The following is a 22,878-nucleotide window of genomic DNA, read 5'->3' as shown; positions in this document are numbered from 1 at the left end:
TCGAACTGCGGTCCGTCCAAGGCTAGCGCAGGCAAGGCAGGCACCTTACCTTTAGCACCACCGCCCGGCCCCTGTGAATAATGTCTTCAATTCTGCTACATCATTAGTTCTCTGGTAAGCTGTAGTCAATCTGCCCATTGAGTTTTTTATTCAAATCATCAGTATTTTTTTCTATTTCAGGAAATGTCATTTCTTTTTCAAACCTGCCCCTTTTATTTAATTTTTAAATTTACTTTATTTAAAGAACTATGAATCACATAGTTGGCATAGTGACTGTGATACATTTGTCTCCAGGTAAGTAGAACCTAAGTATCTTTAAAAAAAAATAATAGAAAGAAAAATAAAAAAGGAAGAGAAGAAATAAAATTTTGAAAAGGGAGTACCGTGACAAGCAAATTTGTAAAAAAAAAAAAAGCATTGTATCTCCATTATGGTCATTAAGACATTGGCAGAAGGGGCCGGAGAGATAGCATGGAGGTGAGGCGTTTGCCTTTCATGCAGAAGGACGGTGGTATGAATCCCGGCATCCCATATGGTCACCCGTGCCTGCCAGGGACGATTTCTGAGCATAGAATCAGGATTAACCCCTGAGCACTGCCGGGTGTGACCCCCCCCAAAAAAAAAAAGACATTGGCAGAAGGATTAGTAAGCTCTTGTTGCTAGCTGGACATTCTGATATTTCATTTGTTTCATAACATTAAGTGGCCTCAGATACATTGGTATCTAAATTGGTATTTTCCTGTGGGGATGACAGCATCAAACAAACAAAGGTGTCGTGCAGCCACAAATACCGTGTGATTCAGGAATTCAAAGTACTATTATTGATATTGCAGCTTTTATGGGGTGTGTTCTCTCAGCTGCCAAGTCTCCCAGAAGTAAGAAAATGCAGGGGGAGGGTGCCCACACTCACTCCCAAAAAGTCCTGATGATACCAGCCCAAATACCAGCATACCTGAGTTTGGTTAGATTGCTGTCTCTGCAAACACCAATAGTTAAAAAGGAGCATAGGCAAAGTGGCAATTTTGAATGATGGGTGCAGCAGGCATGGTGCTGGAAAGACAGCAACTGGTTTGTCCTCTCCTCTTTGAGACTGTCAAATTTCAGCTATGTGGTCAGTGTACCCATGATTTTTCATGGCTTGACTTATATCTCTTTCAAGAAAAAGAGTGTATGGAGCTGATCCGGTGCAAATGTGACCTCAAACCTGCTCTTATCATTGTTAAAACTCCATACTCGTTAATCATAATTGTTTTGGGTCTAAAATTCTAACATTCTCTTGAATGATATTTTTGTTAGATGCCAACTATAAAATCTGTTTTTTTTATTACTAAGACAATAAAGATGATAATTTTACTATGAACTCAGATTTCATAAAAACTTTGAAAACCAGAGTTTAATATATGTTCCTCCCGAGTCCGGAGAGATAGCACAGTGGTAGGGCGTTTGCCTTGCATGCAGTTGATCTAGGACTGATGGTGGTTTGAATCCTGGCATCCTATATGGTCCCCGTGCCTGCCAGGAGCGATTTCTGAGCACAGAGCCAGGAGTAACCCCTGAGCACCCCCAGATGTGACCCCAAAACAAAATAAACAAATTATGTAAAACAAAAAATATGTGAGTATATATCCTCTGGCTAAGAGAAATACCTTAATAAGATGAGTATAATCTTTGTAAGCAAAAAGCACAGGTTTATTTCCAAGCATTACATGAGCATCCAAACACCACCAAACATGACCCCCAAGTTCTGAATAAGTAGTCCCTGAGTGCTATCAGTTGAGGCCCAAAAAACAAATAAATGCTTCTATGTTTTTTGAGTTTAAAGACTGTTGGCAACTTGATACACTGTGGAAGTATAGGGGGGAGGGGAAGATAAACTCTAGCATTTCCAACTCAAGCTGAGAGCATGGGTGATTCTTAATTTCTTCCCTTAGAAAGATTTGGTTTGGGGGCCACTCCTGGACGGTTTCAAGGATTATTCCTGGCTCTGCACTCAGAAATCACTCCTTGCAGGCTTGGGGGACCATATGGGATGCCAGGGATCAAACCCAGGTCATCCGTTTGTAAGGCAAATGTCCTACCTGCTGTGCTAACACTCTGGCCATGGCCTTAAAAACATTTTTGCCACACACTACTGTATTCAGACATTACTCCTGGTTCTGTGCTTAAGAACCCTAGGTGGCGCCAGAGATCCAAACAGATTAACTGCATGCAAGAAAATTACCTGTTGTACTATTACTCTAGCCCCGGAAACATTTTAAAATCTAGTCTTGATTGTTTTGATGGAACAGGATATGCTTGTAAAAACTAATGAGAAATTAATCTCATATAATGGTAACCAGAAATATTAATATCCATTACCAAGCGCTATCTAAAACTATCCTCGAGCTGATGGTAATTTGGACTGGTAACAACTGGAATTATTCTTTACAGAAATGATAGATTTTCATTGATCACAAATAAAATTATCTATTTAAATGCCGTGGGTCAATTTATTAACACTTATTCATCTGGGTGTAACTTTTATTAGGTTTTTACTGCTATCAGAAATTATACTCTACACAAATACAATAGAGATTTAAATGTTCTGGAGAATGAACTAGTGACTCCTGCCTTTATGGTGTCGCTCAGTAATGGACCTTGACCAGTAGAAGATTTGATAAGTATAAAATATGACTTCCTGATGATAATTTGATTCTTTTATAATGACTGATAATCCTTGTCGATGTAGTGTGATTGTCACAATCCAGTACTATTTCACAGCCAGGATGTGATTGTAACAGGAGTCATTAAATGTGTCTGCCTAATAAAATTAGTCAGGGAAGCTATGTACATTGTTCTCAGGCATTTGGGTTTCTATTATTGTGAGGAAGCTTGTTGAAGTGAAAAGTCTGCCTTTAGCTCAACCAAGTGCCTGGCTCCTCTAGGGCTGTGCAAAAAATCTATGATGACCCCGTGAAGCCTGATCTCAGAGTCAGAGAAAATTCATCATATATAAATAGTAACTGTAGATATGAGGTTAGGAAGACATGGTTCAGTCACTGATTTGCCTAACAAAGCTTTATATCGCTCCAAAGAAAGCTAAATACATAATCAGTCTCTCACAGCTAAAATTTGGGAAGCCTGTCTTCAGTTTGGAGATTTAGCTCTCCTTGGGAAGTTGCTGTATTAAAGAAGTTGGAATTGCTTGACATCTTTGAAAATGATTTAAATGTATGATCTGATCCCACTGTCCTCTTGTAGGGGTTTATGAGACTTGAATAAAAGACAGGCATAAGGACCTCATCACTATGTGAAGGCCGTGAAATAAATAAATGTCTCTATCACCTTGTCCTTCCCATTCCCCAAGCTTAAAGGGGATCAAGGTCAGATTCCTTATACCTAAAGCTGTTCTGATATAAGTCCCCTGGGAACTGTCACCATAGAGCCTGCTGGGGGCAGGCAGTGAAATTTTTATGACAAAGAGGAACCTTTTTGGGTTTTGAATTGAAAAGCCTTCTTAACAAGCCAGACTATATATTCTAAATATTCAGAAAGTCTGGGTGAATAGCAAAAAGATTATTGAATATGATGATATCATCAGGATCTTGAATATGATGGTATTATCAGGATCTTTCTGGCATTAGTCTTGTTGATAAAAAGTCTTATTATGCTGTATTAGCTATTTTTTTGTTGTTTACTAAGCCTTCTGGAATCATTAGAACTTGAGATATTAGAAATAAGAGCCTTTGTTTAGCTTTTAAAGCACAGAACAAGCCACTGTTTATTCTCAACAGTATTATAATAGATCAATAGTTTATGGCTTAAAAATGAATTAAAAGTAAACAACAAAGTGGACACAAAGTGATAGTATAGCAGGTAATATGCTTGCCTTGTACATAGCCAAAATGCATCCGATACTGGAATCCCAAATGGACCTCTCACCTCTTTCAATGAGTGATTCCTGAATATAGAGCCAAGAGTAAACCCTGAGCACAGCCAGATGTGGCCTTCCAGTCACACACAGAAAAAAAAAACAAACAGGGCTTAAAAATATAGAACAGTGAATAGGGCACTGCCTTACACATATTTGATCCCAATTTGATCCTGGAACCCCACACATAGTCCCTGAGCCCTTCCAGAAAGGAGTGATTTCTGAGTGCAGAGTCAAGAGTATGCCCTGAACACAACTGAGTGTAGCCTCAAAACACTCTTCTTCAAATAGTTTTTATTTATAATATAAAATATATTATAAATAATATAAAATCAAACAATAGACCTCCCTGCCGCAAATTTTTACCAATCTGAAGAAGGTCAGGGGGCGTGATAGGAAGATGCCTGGGAACCCACACACCACAAGAAAAACCCAAAAGACAATGGGAAAAACTGTACTTCCAACATAGGCATAAGACCTGTAAAATACCACCTCTTTACCTGCTCTCCCCCAAATGTAAGGTAGTCTTTTGCACCACTTTGGTACTTTAAAAACTTCGCTAACTCATTTTATTTCTTTTTTTTTTAATTTATTAATTTATTTTTTTAAAATTTCTGTCCTACATATATATTTGTGAGCACATACATTTTTATTTCCTTCTTTTTTTTAATCGTTTTTGGGTATGTGACCTGTTTCTGTTATCCTCTCTGTCCACCCCCAAATACACCGACAATATAATGTAGCACCACTTCCCCCTGCAAAGGCACACTAAATAAAGGGGAAATCTTACATATAAAAAAAAATCTCTTATCTACTAGAGATAGGAACTCATAGTTGTTTACAATACAGGGATATCTCCTACCTTGAAAATATGTCATGTGGAATCAACTTAGACCTCAGGTGATTAGATACCATTCATCCAGCCTTGAACCCTGGATCCCAGACATAGAAACAGCACAGCTCTTCACAACAGCTGCAGGAAACAAATTCCATCCGGGGCAGCCTTAATACTGTGGGGTCAACAACAAGGGCCCGCTCTAACATGATATCCTGACAACGAGGAAAATGTGAACAACCTGACCTTAGAGCAGATTAGCCTACCTTACCAGCTAACGACAAGACAAAACCAGAAGACTTGGCACCCTTTGGTAGGTCCAAAAGCCAAGATCGTGACTTACAGATGACTGGCTGCTAGAACCACGACCAGACTGTATACATCTTGGGACCAATAAAAAAGCCCTAGTTTAGGGTTTGAACTATGACCTGCACAATAATCATGATCCCCAGTTCCAAAGGTCCGGCAGAGACAATTGTAACGGAATGGGGCTTCTGGAAGCACAAAGAAAGACGCTATCCTAAGTGCCATCCTAGGTTCAGTGCAAAGACCAAGATCACCAACCACAGAAGATGGATTAAAATGACACTGAGGTAACAGAACCTCTAGAACCACAAAGACTGACTTCATCATAAGTCCCACCTCAGGATCTGTGCAGATACTGAGACCTCTAAACACAGAGCTCTGATTGTATCACCCTGGACAGAGCAGAAGTCTTCCACACACCACAAAAACACCACCGGGAGAGTAAATGATCCTGAACAAAGTCTAGAATTGATCCCATGACAGTATACTCCAAGGATGGAGAAACCCCATATTTTTTAGGCCAAGTGAATTCCTTTTCGAATGACCCCAATATTTACTGTGCCAGGGCAGGAGGGGAAAAAACAAAACTACAAAAAGCACAAAACCTTGGTTATTTTTTAATATATATATATTTTTACCTTCATTTATTATTGTTATTATTTTAATTTACCTATCTATTTTGGTCAATTTCTCTGTTTGGGTGTGATTATTGAAATTGTTGTCACCAATTATACTTATTTTTTTCTCTTCCTTTCTTTTCTTTCATTATGTGCTATGCCATGTTTCTTATTTCAAGACCATGGCGTGTTTTTTGTTTGTTTGTTTGTTTTTGTTTGTTTTTTGTTTGTTTTGTTTTGTTCTTTGTTTTTTGTGGTGCTTGTCGATATAGCTGGAGTTCTCACTGGATATTTGACACTTCTTTTGGTACTGGTGGAGTGTTTCACCTTCTTTTTCTCCTTCATCTCCCAAATCGATGATGAGAGCCTCTAGAAGGATTCCGCCCATTTTCGGGGTATTAGACTCTTACCCCAGTTTATTTATTTTCTCTTTTTCAGGCAAAACCACGCAACTTGAACTAGCTAGTCCTGCCTCCAGTTAGAGGGGGAAATAAGGGAGGCATCAAGACCAAACAGGTGCAAGACTACTAAGTAGTAGGTTAGATACAGAGGGGACCACATATTCTAGCTGCCCTGGGGGTGAGGGAAGAGGAAATGGGAGGTAGGACAAAAACGGAGGTGTAGGGAGGACAATTTGGTGATGGGAATCCCCCCTGATTTTATGTAAATATGTACCTAAAATATTATTGTCAACAATATGTAAGCCACTATGATCAAAATAAAAATTATATTAAAAAAAAAAACAAAAAAAGAATCAAACAATAGAAAACATGATGTCTATATAGATCTGTAATCTCACATATATAGAGTTTTGGTCAGATTGGTGTCTGCAGAAAGCCATAAAGGAGAGTTGAAGCAAGGCCATAGGCAAAGTGGCAATTGTGGGTGATAGGTGCACCAGACATGTCAAGGCAGGAATTGGCCCACCCTCTCCTCCTGAGATTGCCAGATAAATTTTTCTCAATAATTTCCCCCATTTTCACAAGATTTTTTGCTTGCCCTTTTCCACAAGAGTTTCTTCCTGCCCTTGCTAAGATTCTGCCAAGTAGCCCCTATAGCTGCATGGCCATTGTACCCAGGATGTTTCACTACTTGGTTTATATCTCTTTCAAGAATAGAATGAATCAATGGCACTGGTCAAATGTAGAAATGGTGACTGGCCATCTAGTATATATTTAGACTAAGATTCAAGGACTTTCCTATAATATTCAGAAGTTTTCTTGTTTTTGTTTTTGTTTTTGGGCCACACCCGGCATTGCTCAGGGGTTACTCCTGGCTGTCTGCTCAGAAATAGCTCCTGGCAGGCACGGGGGATCATATGGGACACTAGGATTCGAACCAACCACCTTTGGTCCTGGATCGGCTACTTGCATTGCAATTGCCGCTGTGCTATCTCTCTGGGCCCTCAGAAGTTTTCTTAAGTAATTCTGAGGCACACTGACTTGTAACCTTGAAACTATAAATGTTTGTTAGTGTAAACCACATTTATTAGCATTTTATTGTATAGAACTGAATTTATTTACTTAAAGTCACAAACTATGCTTGCTAACCAAACCTGTGTAATTAACCACTGCATAAGATCTCATTTATTTAATTATAATTAATTCAACAAATATAAATGATTGTACATATTCCTCTAGAATTTGAAACATATCTAAAAATACTTGCCCTTGCAAAAGTTATTTTCCAAGTAAAATTAAATCTGGCAGGTAACCTTGTAAAAATGGTTCCCAATGATCCCTAATTTCTAGCATTCACACAACATTATCATCTTTTGAATGTAACATAGTGAATTGTTCTTAATGAGTGGAATCTGACAAAAGTGAGAAAACTTTGTGATGTGAGTTTTCTTTATGTGTTGACTTGGTTTAGTCATTCCCAGTTACTTGCTGACATGCTGTGTTGCTGTGAGGTATTTAATGAATTAAATCTCTTAGCATTTATCTATAATTACTGCCTCTTTGGTTGAATCTTTATGGTATAGATGTCACTTCTGAGATTAGTTATAAAGATTGGGACTTATAGATATCTTTTGATAAGACCTTCTAATTTGTTTTTTTGCTTTGACAGAGAACACCACCTACAAAAATCCAAGGAAGTTCTTTTAAATCCAGTCATGAGCCAGAAAAGAATTGTGTCCCTCAAGTTCAACTGCTCATGAGGAAATGGAACCTGCTAACAATCTCTTAATAAATTTGGAGATACTACCTGCTTCCACTGAGCCTTAAGCTAAAACCTTGATTATAGTCTCATGAGAGACCCTAAAACAAAGAACTAAGCCATTTCCTGAGACTGAGAAAAAGTCATGTTTGCTCTAGTTCAAACTCAATGGATGTGGGAGTGATTTGTCATGCCAGAGTAGATAATGAATACAGAGGGACTCTAGCAAATTGATCTTAAAACATTGCAATTCCCATGTTTATCACAGAATTATTCACAACAGCCGAGAATTTTAACAACCCACATGCTCATTGACAGATGAGTAAATAAAGAATATGTGAAACATATACACAATGTGATACTATTGAGATTTCTTTCTTAAAAAGGATAATCCCTAACATTTGCAGCAACATGAATCAACCTAGAGGGTATTATACAGTGAATTAAGTCATATGGGGAAAGGCAAACACTATATGACTTTACTCATAAAGAAACAAAACAGATGAATGCAATAAAATACAAAAAAAAATCTTTTAGACCAGAAGACCAAATTAGTGACTACCATAAGGAAAGAGATAGAGAACAGATTAAAAGGGTCAATTAGTGGCTATAGATCAACACTAGACTTTGGAGTCTATATTAGATGTTGATTTATAAGATTGCAACCTGACAGCTATATAATGTAATAGACCAGTGCTACCCCAATAAAAATGAATAAAACCATGAGAAATCTTCATTTTTAGATAAACTCTTATCTACTATAACATCTGATTTGTTGCATATTTTTCAATTCATTAGTCTTATAGAAAATAAAATTGGTCTAGACCATGTAAATAGGAATTTAGTAATTAGCCCCTAAAAGCACAAAGCTTAATTGTTCACATCTTTCAGGCCAGATGCCATAAGTTGTTCAACCATTGACAACCATGATGGAGAGTGTGGAGAGAATGTGAAGGCTTTGTGAATCACCCAAAAACCAGCATTCTGCAAATGCTGTAGGCAGGACAGTTGCCCTGAGAATAGTTGGTGAGCTAGTCCAGAATAATTCACACACCAAATGAAGGGCCATAATCACAGCGCTGAAAGCAATAGTGACATTATATTAAGCCAAAGGTGACGTGCCAAATATTTGACTATTGAAGGGAATTCAACTTTCCACATAGTCAGTTGGCCAGTCTGAATGGATGCCAACTTGTCATCCCGGTGTATATAAATGAGCATCAGCTGAATTTAAGTATCTCTACTTACACTCCTTTTCTCTGAGAATTTGAAGCCCAGAATAACTAAAAGAGTAGAACATGGATTTGTGAACAGAACTCATAGTCAAGAGAAGTGCTAGATGACTTAATGATAGAGCTCCAGCCTTGCAGAATTTGATGACACCTGCCAAGTACCATTCTGGTGACACCATCATTTATTACTCTAAGCACCATAATGCAGTATGTAACTCCCATAAAGCATTGTAATTAAGTGCAATAAAAAAACACTACCTAGTATGTGATTCTCCATCTACATTACAACCAAAGAAAAAGGCCCTAAGTCAGCAAATAACAGCAATGAGAGAAAAGGAACGGGGAAGAAAATGACAGAAGAGAAAAATATTAAAAAGCTAATTTTCTCCATCAGGGTTCCCACTCTTTCTTTTCTCCTTGCAGGTAAACTTTCAAACTAGGAATTATAACATTAGATTTGAGAAATAAGGACCACATTCTCAAAATTTTCCACTGAGTCTTTCTGACAGGTCACAGACCACTTCATTGTTTCAACTTTTTCATCCTTTCATGATGTCGTTATGTCTTTCAAAAATGGAAGCTAGAGGCTGCTCAGATACTATAACTAAGACAACCTCAGTTTGATCCCTGGCACCACATGTGGTATCCTGAGTACTGTCTGAGTGATTCTGGAGCACAGAGAAGGAGTACTGGTAGTTGTTTCTCCAAAACAACACACACACACACACACGCACACACACACACCACACACACACATACGCACATGCACATACACACGGAACCTATACTGATGGACTCAGTATTTTCAAAAATTCTACTCCCAACAAATCTCAATTCCTTCAGGGTTGTAAATGAGATCAGTGTTTTTCAACTTTTTTATATTCTTGGACTGGTAACTAACACAAAAATAGTTCATGGACAAATACTTACATTTACAATTTAAATTTAAAAATTTCTTAAATATTATATTTTGTGAATTAAATTGTAAATCCAATATTATAACATTAAAAATATCAAATCTAGTATAAAATAAACAGAAACTAAAAACTAAGCATAAACAAAAGTACCAATACTAGAATGTCTTGAACTTTTGAGAAAGCCCAAAATTTGATTTAAATAATGTTGGTGTCAAATTCACTGCTGTTACTGCTTTGTTAAAATGATTGATCATTGTTGCTGCAGCATAAATTGACATCCTGTCCCATTTAGTCACTGACCAGGCTTATAAGTGCTTCTGATGCAGGTAGGTAGTCAATAAAAATATGAACAATTGTTCTTTTATTTTGTTTTGTTTTGTTTTGGGGCCACACTTGGTGATGTTCAGGGGTTACTCCTGGCTCTGCACTCAAAAATTGCTCCTGGCTTGGGGGACCATATGGGTCATTGGGGGATCGAACCTCAATCAGTCCTAGGTCAGCCATGTGCAAGGCAAATGCCACCATTCCGGCCCCTGACCAACTGTTCTGTAACAGAGTGATGGAGGATTTTTATCTAGTGAGATTTAAAGTTGAGACATGTTTGGATGTCTGAGGGATGTCAGAAGACAACTGGATATAGTTTCCATTTTCACGAGGATTAAGTGTGCCTGAGCTGACATCTGCCATGAAATTATTATTCATCTTAAGATTGTCTTTATAAGGGCTCTCATTTTCAGGGAAATAATGAATCAAATTTTGAGCTAAGGTCATTAAACATTGACTTATTATATTCACTATGTCTCTCTGAGTGATGTCAGCAGCAATCACTCTTGTGAACACAGAACTCTTACTTTCCTTTTATTTGCTTTTTCTTTCATGTGGTTTAGTCCCCAAACCCCATATGATTCCTCCAAGCTCCACTAGGAATGATCTCTAAATGCAGAGATAGGAGTAAGCCCTGCACATTGCTGGGTATGGTCATTACTTCCCTATCAAAAAAAAAAGTCAATAAGAGCCACAAAACAGCACTGAACTAGTAGTCCATCCAGATAAGTTAGGACAGCTATGAAGTTCTTCCCTAAAGTATTCATATCTACTCACCATCCACAATAGAGCAGCAGCACAGTGACTCTCAGCCTGTTGCTAAAACAAGTTGCTTCAGAACATCTCAATGTACCGTTATTTCTCCCCTTTGCAACTTGATCTTCAATTTCAATGGGATTACCCACAATTCTCCTCTGAATGGCATGATACCAAAGTTTCAGAGCCTCTGGTTTGTTAGATTTTTTTTTTTTACAGGAGCAGAGGCTAGGGACAAGGGCTACATCTAGCAGTGTTTGGGGACTATTCCTGACTGATAAATGACCCTTCTAGGTGCTCATGGAGACATATATAGAGCCAGGAATTCGAAAAAGGGTCAGCAGGACATAAGCATGTGCATTAACCACTATACTGTCTCTCCAGTCATGAATCAAGTATTTGAGCAGCCTAAGAACCCCGCATTTTCCAGAGACATGTAAGATTCAAAGCATTCCTGAATCCTCATTATCTGGTAAGCTTGCTTTGTGGAAATTTTCAAAGAGCCACTAAGTTAGCTGCTAAAGGCAGCAGTTTGTCACCAATCACTATCTCTTCACTTGGCTTTTCTGGTTTCTCCTCTGGCTGTGTACTCTGCTTCCCCATTCTCAATCCACTGGCTTATCTGTAAGATCACAATGCTTCTAATGCAACTAGTGATGTGTGAGATTTCACAATGCCATTTAATAGACTTCTAGAACATGTACACAAGCCGGGGCAATAAGTCATTGCCATACATGACCATGAAACCCAGATTGAAGCCCTTCCTGTGTGAGATCTTTTTTGTTTGGTTTCTGTGGCTCATTCCCAAGTACGCCCGTGTCATTTCTGATTGTTTTTGTCAAATAGCTCTCAGACTTGGCTTGTATTCCACTTCCTCACTACTTTTCTCTTCTTGTTCTTGCTTTTAAAGAAATTTCAAAGAGTTTGCAGTTGGGCATTTTGGCCCACACTGTCATGATCTATCTCAGTATGACACACACAAAAAATAAGTTGCTCTCCAAACTATGGCACAGCATTAGCAAATTATCCACAAGGACACAGCGACTTTAAGAATGTTCTATAAGAAAGCATCATTAACAGTATTGTAAATCACAACATCTCAAGTAAAAACTTTTCTGAAAAGAAATGTCTGTAAACCAAGTAGTGTGGGGACGTGTGACTCTGGTGTCATTGTAACTTAGATCAGACTTATCATAAGATATGAATAGGTAGAACCAGGGCCAGATGTATGACACTTAGACCTGATATACCAGGCAGCAACATTCCACTCCACTTCAGTGCAGGTTACAAATGGAATCCATAAAAAAAATATGGAATCTGTGTTCAATGGCAAAAATATTTGAAACACCAGCAGGAAAGCTCTGTAACCCATAAAGCAGTGAGCAAAACCACAAATTAGGTAACAGGGCAGCAAATATTTACTACTCACTGATTCTTGGGGAGAATGTACCTTTTAGTAACTTTGACTCTTAATTTGACTCCATGGCTTGTTCTGGCCCAAGATAGGCAGAATGTAGTTCCTATCTCCCACAGGGACTTACCTGTCCCTATGAGCTAACTGACCAAGTCAGCCAGATCTGATATTTGAAACAAGGAGTATTACCCAGAGGAAGGACATGACTTAGATAGCTGTGTTTATGGATGACAGTGCTAGGAGTACCCTGATGTTGACCTACAACTGAGATGTTTATTTCATGTGTGCACTTAACTGGGCTTTGGAAGGCTGTGAGCAATAGTTGGTGTTATTCTGTATATGTCTATGAGCATATTTCCAGAAAAGACTATAAACATCATTTGCTCTCACTCACATGGACTCAGGCAGCATGCAACCCATCCACTGAGAGTCTAAAGAGAATAAAACACAAGAGCAAATTTGTTCTCACTTTCCTGTATCCGCATGACACATTTTCTTTCCCTTTCCCCTTTACTTGGTTTTAATGGCTATGATATGCCAAGGGGAACCCTTGGCAACAGAGATGACACTAATAGTGCTCAGAACTACACTTGGCCCTGAGGAGAGGTGATGAGGACTAAACATGCAGCCTTGCTGGTGCAAAGAAGGTGTTTCACCATTGAGCCTCTTCAGGGCCTGAATTCTTGGTTTTCCTAAACTGAGATCCTCACTTCCTGCCTTCCATTAATCAGAGTTCTTTTTCTCAGATTCTGAGTCTCAGGCTGTTACACCCTGATTCCCTTGTTCTTCTGATATCTGATATATATTATATATATATAAAAACATGAATATTTACACATATATACATATTCTATTTCTCTGGAAACCTTAAATAAAAGCCAGCTTGGAGCCAGTCTGGCTGAAGCACATCAGTGCCCACAAGCATATGAAAAATAACTATTGAAAAGGAAAATTTTTTCTTTTTCAAATACCTTTTTATTAGTGCTTCTCTGGATAATATTTTTGTCTGGCCTTGGCGAACAAAATCACTGAGTTTGAGGAAGCAACAGTCCTCCTGACAGTCACAAGGTTATCTTTATGTTTTGAGCCAAGTTGCTGTATTTAACTGTGGCCTCGTGGGTAGCAGATAACCCCTCCTAGATACATAGGACTATCACAAAGACAACCCTCACCAGGCCGGTGCTGCTCACTGAGCTTCAAGTAGCAGATGTGCCCAGAGTGGTTACAGAGGCAGCATAACAGATGTACAAAGCTGCAGATCAGAGAGGATCTAAAACAGTTAAACTTGCTTAAAGGCGCAATGTGTCACTATCTAACACTCACATGCCCACTAAGCCCCAGCAAGGAGGAACATGCACGGGCCTGTGCTCCTGACTGCCGGCATGCTAGGAAGATTATAAAAATGCCATGCTGGGACACGGTGCCCTCCTGCCTGAGACATTGCTATTAAGCTGAGTATTTACTGCATCTATTCAGACAGGAGCTGCCTCGCCGAGCGCTGCCGGTCTTCTGGTTGGATAAATTAGTTGCGGATGTCACAAGATGAGAGCTGCCTATTGTGGGGTTTGTGGAAGGTGGGAGGAATGAAAGACACCGCTGCCCTTGTAATGTTTCCTGTGCAATGCAGGAGGTGGTCCCCTTTCCTCCCAAGTCAATGGCCAAACAAGGATCTGGACCGATTCTCTTCATGTACGAGGCATCATTAGAAAGACAACCCATGGCAACGAGTGTGGGTGGTGGCAAAGCATTTATTTATAGCAGGAGAGCAGGTAGGAAGGGAGAGGGAGACCAAAGCAAAGAATCTGGGGACACATGCATGGTGCCAAGCTCACAGAGGTTAGCTCCTAATTTTGCTATATCAAGTGGGATCTGAGATAATCAGCCCAGAAATGATCTTTAATTTGTTCAAGGCCTCTCAAAATATTTCGTATAGAAATTGTTTTGCCCTCACATTCCCATGATGTATGGAGCTCTGAACTCTAAATGAGTGCTAGCAGAAATTGACAAGCTCTGCATTAAAACATATCAGCCAGCTGGCCCTACAGGCTTAATTATAGAGTGTGATGAGCATACAGTCCTGTTTTGAAATTTTACCACATACAATATAAATAAAAGATTATCTCATCCACCAGTGACCTCACCATCAAAAGGAAAACAAGAAGTGGTTTTTCTGGCCTTTATAATTATTTATTTTATCTGAAAGTTTTAGCTGGGTAGTGAAAAATCACAGGCTTTAATTTTTTTGTGAGGTGAAGGAAGAGCATTCTGTTGACTTTGTATATCCGAGACCTAGGTTCAGGAAATGATGTGAATGAAAACAGTACAACACACTTTCAATAAAGAAAGTATTCCAGCTGGCAGAAACCAATGTGGAAGTTATTCCTCAGCAAGAGAGCTAATAAGTTCTGAGATTGTGCAAGAATTACACCAGTTTCTAAAGGTTTTGCACTCTTTATACCCTGAATTTTATTTTTATTTTTACTTTTCCAAAACCAAACTCTATGGTACGGGCCAGGGATATAGCTCAGTGATAGATCTTGTATATTTGGGGCCTAGATTTGATCCCCAATAGAAATAAATGAAGCAAAATTCTACAGTAGTGGTTTGACTTCACACAGAAAATAAGTTTTATTAACCTAATATAGGGTTAAAAGACTGTATACGTTTAAGAGGTACAGCTCCAGTCCTTACAATTATCTATGTTCATTAGAAAATATCTAGATACCATTTACCATCATCTAGTAATTTCTTCCCTATTCATCCTGAAGAGTTTCATGGTAGAATCACATCAACCTACAGATAAGGAATATACTAGGACCTCTGCCCCATGCTCAGTCTCATTACTTGTTGCCATTCTTCCAGCTGGCAGCCTTAGAAATACCTCCTTCTATATCTATTCTTTGGTCATTTCTGGCTACCATATAATTAAAATGATCATTCAGACAAGGCATCCTGACTTACTCTTACTGAGCAAAATAAATATTAACAACCCTCAATAGTGTCTTAGGTTGGACAATAAATTACATTTTACATGACATCTGGTATGCTTTTATTAGTATTAAAACTAAGAAACTATTGAAAGAGTGAATGTGTGCATATGTGTGTGAGAGAGAGTGACTAGTTCTTAGATAAAGATTATTAGAAAATTAACCATTGACATTTCCAGGTTTAATTCACCCCTATAAAAGATGTTGTCAATCTTGGAGGAAAGGCAAGCCAAATTTCCACCCTACCTAAGCCTTGCCAGCTGCATCCATTACCCACAAATGCCACTTCAACAATGGCACAACCTCACCACTTATACACTGATCTCTGCAGAGCTGCCAAACTGATGAAAAATCCAGGTATGCTAGTATTTGGGCTGACTTTGCCAAGACTTTGTTAGAGTAAATGTAGGCATCCTTGCCCTACCACAAACTTTCTTGTACTTCTGGAGGCCCTGGCAACTAGAAACACATCCCACAGATGCAGCAATATCAATCTCGGAGCTTGGAATTTCTAGACCACACAGTTGCATATGCGGCCATGAGGCAACCCAAGAGTTTTTAATATTGTCATCCCAGTAGGAACACACCAGTTTAGACATCAACATAGAATCAGAGCAACCTAATATTTAGGAAAATATAACAGAAAGATCTACTATCAATAAATTGCTTTAGTAATCCTTCTGGTAATGATTTAATGAGATTGCGAGATACAATAATTTTTACAAATTTTCTTTATGCTGTACTTTACTATGAAAAAAATTTCATTACCAGTTACTTGTAAACAAGCAATATAAAATATATTATTCTATGCCTGCTAAGGGGACAGACTTAGGAAGGAATGGAAGTTTGGAAACATTGGTAAAAGAAATTTTACTTTAGTGGTGGGATTGGTGTTGAAAAGTTGAGTAGAAGAAACAAATGTATTATGAGCAACTATGTAAACATTGTTTTTAAATAAAGTAACTTATTTTAAAAATATATGCTGCCAAAAAAGAATATGGGTTTAAACAAAACAAAAAAAAAGACCCTTATGTCAGATTATAATAAAGTTTCTTAGTTTCAGATTTACTGACACTTTGGACCAGCATGTTCTTAGTTATAAGAGGCTGCACTGGGAATTGCAAAATGTTGAAAATATTCCAGGCCTTCAATCTCTAAACTCTAGTAATTTTCCCCACCACAGTGCAGCAAAAAACATGGTTGTAAGGAATCGCCAATATTCCTCAGAGGTGACTTAACGTGAGAATTCCTGGATTAGAGAATGAATATAAAGGATTTTATAGCTAGGCTTACTTCTGGCTTTGTGCTTAGGGATTATTTCTGATTGTACTCAAAGGACTTTAAGAAGTGTTCAGGATCATGCTCGCTTCAGCAGCACATATACTAAAATTGGAACAATACAGAGAAGATTCGCATGGCCCCTGCGCAAGGATGACACGCAAATTTGTGAAGTGTTCCATATTAAAAAAAATAAAAGAAGTGTTCAGGACCAAACCAAGGTTGATTACATGCAAGGCAAACACTTTACCCACTGTACTGTGCCTCTAGGCCCTAAAATATTTCTAATTATTCAAGATAGTGAAGGAAAGACATACTAAAACAGAAGGGCATTTTTCATATACCCAATATCAATACCTGTTGAAATATTATCTTAAACCAAAGAAAATTCAAAAGAACTTTAAATTCTGGATTTAGTCCAGACTCATTAATTTTTGCTTTGGGAATTTATATGTAGTAGATCCTTCAGTAGCTTATAATAATGATAAATATAAACTCAATCAAATCAAAATCATATTGAGTTTATTCATTTACATTTGTAGTGTCCATTGTATAATATGACATGATGTGTGTATCTTCTAAATTGGACTTGAATGAGGAATTATAAAGTATCTTCTTCCCTCCACATTGTTTTAGTTATTTTTTCCTTACATTTACTTTTAAGTTTATAAAAATCATTTCTATTTTTCATGAGACAAATAAAGGTTATAATATTTTCTCTTCCAAGTGAGGAAAAAATGTTAAATTGTGATAGATATTAAATGGGTGTAACTAATTCATTTCCCTTTATAAAACATGGAAGCAAGAACTAGGTGTACCAGACAGATGCAGGAGCTAAGTTGGCCCAGATCTCTGAAGCTTTCTCAGGATGAGGGCAGGCAAAGTCCCTGCTCTAAAGAAAGGCCTAACACTGCATTTGCATAGAACTCTTGCCTGAATATAAATGACTTGGCTGAGATGATGTGCTGCTGAATCATTCCAGTTTCACAGTGCTTGGAGCACCATCTTCAAATTTTACAATATTAACAGCTCAGTAGGAGCACATCAAGTTAGATGGAAAAATTAAGTGGAAGTCCTCTAGGTCCAATTAATAAAAACAATAACTCAAAAAACTCAACTGGCACCTAACAACTCAGAAAATCCTCAATGACTTTAGTAATAATATTATATATACATATATATAGTAACAAGCCATATAAAGTAACTTATTTTATGCCTATTAAGGGGGAGTCTTGAGGGTGTGAGGGCAACTGGGGACATTAGTCGAGGGAAGGTCACACCGATGGTGGGATTGGCATTGGAGCATTAAATACCTAAAACAACTGTATTATGAACAACTTTGTAAATCATGGTGTTCAAATAAAATTTCAAATATTAAAAAGGAAATAAATGTATTTATTAAAATTTAATATTCTTTAAAAGTAAATAAAATAGTATCATAGATCAAGGACCCTATTTACAATTTTGTTAATATTTAATAAAAACTTAAAATGAACTACCTATGTTTTTTCAGTTAAAACATGCATATCATTTTATCCATTTATTTTTTTCAAATTTATATTAGTCCAAGATTGATGTTACACAGAGGCCAGAGAGGTAGTACAATGGGTATGAAGCTTGCCATGCATGTAGCCAACCTGATTTTGATCCCCAGAACTCTATACAATCCCCTGAGCACTTTGAGGAATGACCCCTAAATATTAAACAAGGAGTAAGCCTTGAGAAAAAGACTAATGTTAAATATATTTCCCCTTTTAAAACTTGACAGTAAAATTTTTAAGCTTACATGAGACATTAGACTTTTTCTCAATATTATTAATATGATGATGATGATGATGATGATGATGATGATGATGATGATGGTGGTGGTGGTGGTGGTGGTGGTGGTGGTGGTGGTGGTTCAGGGACCACAACTGGAAGTGCTCAGGACTACTTGTGGCTCTGTTCCCTTGGGATCACTACTTATGGTGCTCAGGGTATCTTGCTATGCTGGGGTTGGAAGTAGGGTCAGCCACATGCAAGACAAGTTTCTCAATCTCTGTACTGTCTCTCTGACCCCTGTCAAATCAATTTATATACATGACAACCATTCATATTAAGAATACTTAGCTGTAGCACACATAGTAGCAGTATATATTAAAGAAAAGATAGTTTATAAAATAATGTCCAGTAGCAACATAATAAAGTCACACTTTTGATAGTTTCACAATTTGATAGTAAGGCTATTCTGCAATGTATTTTTACACATTTTTATCTCAAATGACATTTTAAAAATATGGAAAATAAAATTCACAAGGGTATTTATAAAAAAAATCATTGAGCCTAAATGCTAAGCAGCGATATGGGAGGGGGTCTTCAATTGCAATCTGGAATTTAGGAAATGACTTTGTTCTTTGATGAGACCTGAGCACATGGTACATATGCACAATAGAATATTATGCAGCCGTCAGGAGAGAGGTAGTCATGAAATTTTCCTATACATGGATGTACATGGAATCTATTATGCTGAGTAAAATAAGTCAGAGGGAGAGAGATAGACGCAGAACAGTCTCACTCATCTATGGGTTTTAAGAAAAATAAAAGATATTCTTGCAATAATTTTCAGAGACAAGAGGGCTGGAAAGTCCAGTTCACTACATAAAACTTACCACGAAGAGTGATAACTGCAGTTAGAGAAATAACTACATTGAGAACTATCATAACAATGCGAATGAATGAGGGAAGTAGAAAGCCTGTCTAGAGCACAGGCCAGGGGGGTGGGTAGGGAGGAGGGAGATTTGGGACATTGGTGATGGGAATGTTGCACTGGTGAAGGGGGGTGTTTTTTACATGACTGAATCCCAACCACAATTATGTTTGTAATCAAGGTGTTTAAATAAAATATATTTTAAATATTTTAAATATTAATATTAATAATATATTTTAAACAGAAAGACCTGAGCACAGATAAATAAATGGTCTATAGTCTAGGGAGCTGCTAAGTAACGAATGAAGGCACATTATTACTCCTAATTTTTTTTAACTAGTAAAACAAGAAAAGGTCAGATTTTCAAAGGCTTGAAGTTGTCTTTTCAAAGTCTCTTAGGCCAGCTCTATAGGCCCTAAAAAGGAAGCGATCATTTATTCACCAGTTTATTTGACCAATGTGTGTGCTCAGTACAGATAACTGAGTCTAAAAAGAACTTCTTGGTAAGAGCTGAAAAATTTTGAACACCCTTTGTTGTCACACACGTTTCATTTTCAAAACATTCAGTGTTCAGTTGGTCAGTGGCTTGGTATAGAGTCAATTACTATTTGAGAGTATATCAAATAACCATTAGTTAAAACCTCACAATTACTTCATTTCTTTAAAATAAACTACTTCTCCCATAATTTATCCTGATGCTTCTTAGTCAGATGCTATGCCATCAAATAATTGAAACTTCTGTCACTTCTAGGTTCTGCTTAGGCACAGCTAAGTGTGTGGTATTTTAGTGATTTATGAGTACAGTCAAAATGTGTGTGTGTGCTGGGGAAGACTCAAGATAATTGTGAACAGATTAGTAATGTTCAAAGATTTCAAAACCTTCTGAACATTCTGAGCGAGGCATCATCTAACGACCACAACTAATTGCTCCTCCAAATTTATGAACTCATAACTATTTGAATATACTTTTAATACTATTAAAGAACTCATCACTGGAATCTGAGAAATTTTCCCAGTGAATATTCAAAATTAAATATTGAACATTTCAAAAGGAGTCATTTTTCCAAATAAACTCTAGACTTGGAATACTTGGAAAATATTCTGATCTATAAAGTGTCTTACATTTTTACATTTTAAAAAAGGTAAAATACAAAACTACAAAGGAAATGAATGGTCAAAGGAAGGGGGAGGAAGATTTCACTGGGAAATATGCATGCATATATTTATAAGTTCATGTGAAACTAAAAAATAAGAAGCTTTTTTATGTGAAATTATCACTCTGCTTTTCTGCCCCTAATTCTACAGGCCTTAAAATGGCTAATTAAAACCTAAGTGTATGGCTTAGATAATTTTGTTGACAGTTAACCCTAGGGAATATGTTGGCAGTTAATTATATACACTGACAATTTTTATATGGTGGTGTAAATTTCCAAGTAGTAAGCTATAAAATCCCACCCCAGCCACCAAATTTTTGTTCCTGTGAAGGTCCAGATTAATCTTAATCAGTAGTAACCAATGTAATTGGGCTAGTTGACTACTGATTATTCCTGTAGTGCTTTAGAGCACCTGCCATTCCTAGGCTTTGTTTTGTTGCAGAGTGCAGACTGCAAAAAAGATACCATTTCTAAAGAGCAATAAATGGTGAATAAAAAATTTACACACACACACACAACACACATACACACACACACACACACTTATGCTTACTTACCTTCAAGTTTTGTTCAATTTCTAGCCACCCTCTTGACCCAGCTAAGAGAAAAGTGCTGTTCTGAAGAAGGTGCCAGCAGAACTAGACCTACCAACACAGGGGAGGCCAGCAAGTGTGGCTTGCAATGGAGGAATATGTTCTTTCATTTTAGTTTTCTTCCCAGTCCCTCAATTTTAGACTTTGATAAATGCCTATTCCTTTTTGGGGAAAGAGACTTTCAGGTAATGCTCAGCAATTCTGGAACCATAGATGTTGCCCTTGAGTATGGCTTACCTGACCCCTGTGCTCTCTGCCAAATCTTGAAAAATGACTATTCTGAACACCAGGTTTTGCCAGGTTAAAGTATGATCAAAACTTCTACCAAAGGAATTGGTGACCTAACTGAGAAGCAAAAGTATGAAGATAGGGGCCGGGAAGGTGGTGCTAGAGGTAAGGTGTCTACCTGGCAAGCACTAGCATAGGACGGACTGCGGTTCGATCCCCCGGCGTCCCATATGGTCCCCCCAAGCCAGGGGCGATTTCTGAGTGCATAGCCAGGAGTAACCCCTGAGCGTCAAATGGGTGTGGCCCAAAAACCAAAAAAAAAAAAGTATGAAGATAGAAACTAATCACAGAGAAGGTCCGGAGAGGTAGTACAGAAGATAGGGTGCTTGCCTTATACATGGCCAACCCAGATTTGATCCCTGGTGTCTCTGCTATAATAACTTGAGTGCAGAGCCAGGAGTAAGCCCTGACAATCTCTGGGTGTGCCTCAAAACAAACAAACAAACAAACAAAGAAATTAATTAGAGGGGGATCAAGGGATAGAACTAGGTAAGATGTTTGCCTTACATGCAGCTGACTCCATTTATTTACCCAGAATGCATAGAGTTCCCCTTCCTCCTGGAAGTATTGCTAGGAAGGACCGATAAGCACTATGTTATGAGATAGGGACAGCTACATTAGACCAGGGCAACTGAGATGAGCTCTAAGAGACAGATTTTGAGAGCTGAGAGCTGAAAGATAGTACAGGGGTTAAAGCACTTTCTTTGCACATGACCAATCTGGGTTTGATCTCATGCACCACATATGGTCCCCCTGCACAACAGAATCATTCCTATGCATAGCTGAGTGTGCAGCCCTGAAAATAAAATAACATAACATAAAATATAAGACACACTGTCAAGTGGAAAAACAGGGCATGAGTGAAAAGATGGAGATGTAGGAGTTATCTAAAACATCAGAGGGTGGGACAAGGGATAAGGTGTGTGGCTTGCATACATTCAACACAGCTTCTATTAGCACCACAATGCTCCCAAGCTTGTAGCCTTGGTGGTCTCCTAACATTCCAGCAGCACCGTGTTCTCAAATCCTTACAAAGAACAGTGAAGTTGGTAGATTATCCCGGAGGAACTTCAGACCCACATGCACCTCAAAATTTTAAACAAAAAGAATTTTAAGCCAAACTTGTGAGAAGTTTCTTGTAAATTGTTGAAATCTTAGGAGGAAGAGAGGTGGGAGATGGGTAGCATTCCTTTTGCTGGAATCCATAGAAGGGTTCCACTGAAACAGGGAGATGACTTGCAGTGTTATAGCTGGTGGGCCTGAACAAAAGGAACTGGGGCAGAGCTGAAGGCTAGATCATTAGTTTGGTGCCACATCTTGGCACAACAAATTAGAGTTTGGGGAAGGGTCCAAAGAGATTATCAGAATCATAGATCAGTCCCTGCCACCATTTTTTTTTCCGAGTCTTTGGTCTCCAAGAC

The 22,878-nt window shown here is 38.0% G+C and overlaps 1 non-coding gene across 1 annotated transcript; it reads left to right on the top strand.

Moving 5' to 3' along the window:
* The first annotated feature begins 16,817 nt into the window (after positions 1-16,817).
* On the top strand, positions 16,818-16,924 carry LOC126010639 (U6 spliceosomal RNA). Its single transcript, XR_007496658.1, has one exon. It is a non-coding gene; the product is annotated as a U6 spliceosomal RNA (small nuclear RNA).
* Positions 16,925-22,878: the final 5,954 nt, after the last annotated feature.

Source organism: Suncus etruscus, chromosome 5, assembly GCF_024139225.1.
Source record: "Suncus etruscus isolate mSunEtr1 chromosome 5, mSunEtr1.pri.cur, whole genome shotgun sequence".
In the NCBI taxonomy this organism is placed as follows: Eukaryota; Metazoa; Chordata; class Mammalia; order Eulipotyphla; family Soricidae; genus Suncus; species Suncus etruscus.
This window is presented reverse-complemented; position numbering and strand designations above follow the sequence as displayed.